Here is a 2,500-nt window from a genome sequence, read left to right as displayed (position 1 = left end):
AAGACAAGACAAGACAAGACAAGACAAGACAAGACAAGACCAAGACCAAGACAAGACAAGACAAGACAAGACAAGACAAGACAAGACAAGACAAGACAAGACCAAGACCAAGACCAAGACCAAGCCAAGACAAGACAAGACAAGACAAGACAAGACTAAAACCAAGACAAGACAAGACAAGACAATCCAAGACAAGACAAGTCAAGACCAATACAAGACAAGACAAGACAAGACAAGACAAGACCAAGACCAAGACAAGACCAAGACCAAGACCAAGACAAGACAAGACAAGACAAGACAAGACAAGACAAGACAAGACAAGACCAAGACCAAGACAAGACAAGACAAGACAAGACAAGACAAGACAAGACAAGACAAGACCAAGACCAAGACCAAGACAAGACAAGACAAGACAAGACCAAGACCAAGACCAAGACAAGACAAGACAAGACAAGACAAGACAAGACAAGACAAGACAAGACCAAGACCAAGACCAAGACCAAGACAAGACAAAGCCAAGACAAAGCTAAGACCAAGACCAAGACCAAGACCAAGACCCAAGCCAAGACCAAGACAAGACCCAAGCCAAGACAAAGCTAAGACCAAGACCAAGACCAAGCCAAGACTCAAGACCAAGACCAAGACAAGACAAGACCAAGACCAAGACAAGACAAGACAAGACAAGACAAGACAAGACAAGACCAAGACCAAGACCAAGACAAGACAAGACAAGACAAGACAAGACAAGACAAGACAAGACCAAGACAAGACAAGACAAGACAAGACAAGACAAGACCAAGACAAGACAAGACAAGACAAGACAAGACCAAGACCAAGACCAAGACCAAGACCAAGACCAAGACCAAGACCAAGACCAAGACCAAGAAAAGACAAGACCAAGACCAAGACAAGACAAGACCAAGACAAGACAAGACAAGACAAGACAAGACAAGACCAAGACCAAGACCAAGACCAAGACCAAGACAAGACAAGACAAGACAAGACAAGACAAGACAAGACCAAGACCAAGACAAGACAAGACAAGACAAGACAAGACAAGACAAGACAAGACAAGACCAAGACAAGACAAGACAAGACAAGACAAGACAAGACAAGACCAAGACCAAGACCAAGACCAAGACCAAGACCAAGACCAAGACCAAGACCAAGACCAAGACCAAGACCAAGACCAAGACCAAGACCAAGACCAAGACCAAGACCAAGACCAAGACCAAGACAAGACAAGACAAGACAAGACAAGACAAGACCAAGACCAAGACCCAAGCCAAGACCAAGACAAGACCCAAGCCAAGACAAAGCTAAGACCAAGACCAAGACCAAGCCAAGACTCAAGACCAAGACCAAGACAAGACCCAAGCCAAGACAAAGCCAAGACCAAGACCAAGACAAGACCCAAGCCAAGACAAAGCCAAGACCAAGACCAAGACAAGACCCAAGCCAAGACAAAGCTAAGACCAAGACCAAGACCAAGACCAAGACCAAGACCAAGACAAGACCCAAGCCAAGACAAAGCCAAGACCAAGACCAAGCCAAGACCAAAACCAAGCCAAGACCAAGACCAAGACCAAGCCAAGACCCAAGCCAAGACAAGACCCAAGACAAGACAAGACCCAAGACAAGAACAAGACCAAGCCAAGACAAGACCAAGACAAGACAAGACAAGACAAGACAAGACAAGACAAGACCAAGACCAAGACCAAGACCAAGACAAGACAAGACAAGACAAGACAAGACAAAACAAGACAAGACAAGACAAGACAAGACAAGACAAGACAAGACAAGACAAGACAAGACAAGACAAGACAAGACCAAGACCAAGACCAAGACCAAGACAAGACAAGACCAAGACCAAGACAAGACAAGACAAGACAAGACAAGACAAGACCAAGACCAAGACCAAGACCAAGACAAGACAAGACAAGACAAGACAAGACCAAGACCAAGACCAAAACCAAGACAAGACAAGACAAGACAAGACAAGACAAGACAAGACCAAGACCAAGACCAAGACCAAGACCAAGACAAGACAAGACAAGACAAGACAAGACCAAGACCAAGACAAGACAAGACAAGACAAGACAAGACAAGACAAAACAAGACAAGACAAGACAAGACAAGACCAAGACCAAGACAAGACAAGACAAGACAAGACAAGACAAAACAAGACAAGACAAGACAAGACAAGACCAAGACCAAGACAAGACAAGACAAGACCAAGACCAAGACAAGACAAGACAAGACAAGACAAGACAAAACAAGACAAGACAAGACAAGACAAGACCAAGACCAAGACAAGACAAGACAAGACAAGACAAGACAAAACAAGACAAGACAAGACAAGACAAGACAAGACAAGACAAGACAAGACAAGACAAGACCAAGACAAGACAAGACAAGACCAAGACCAAGACCAAGACAAGACAAGACCAAGACCAAGACAAGACAAGACAAGACAAGACAAGACAAGACAAGACAAGAC

The 2,500-nt window shown here is 44.4% G+C and overlaps 1 protein-coding gene and 1 pseudogene across 4 annotated transcripts in view; both read left to right on the top strand.

Annotated features, from left to right (window-relative positions):
- Positions 1 to 2,500, top strand: part of LOC113825221 (guanine nucleotide exchange factor DBS-like) — a 482,891-nt gene that overhangs the window by 361,054 nt on the left and 119,337 nt on the right. The gene's annotated exons all lie outside the window — the stretch shown is intronic.
- The window catches only part of LOC138866026 (RNA-binding protein 25-like), a 14,028-nt pseudogene that overhangs the window by 5,102 nt on the left and 6,426 nt on the right, over positions 1 to 2,500 (top strand).

This window comes from Penaeus vannamei, chromosome 23, assembly GCF_042767895.1.
Source record: "Penaeus vannamei isolate JL-2024 chromosome 23, ASM4276789v1, whole genome shotgun sequence".
Taxonomy (NCBI): Eukaryota; Metazoa; Arthropoda; class Malacostraca; order Decapoda; family Penaeidae; genus Penaeus; species Penaeus vannamei.
Note: the sequence above shows the minus strand (reverse complement) of the source record. Positions and strands in the feature narration are given on the sequence as shown.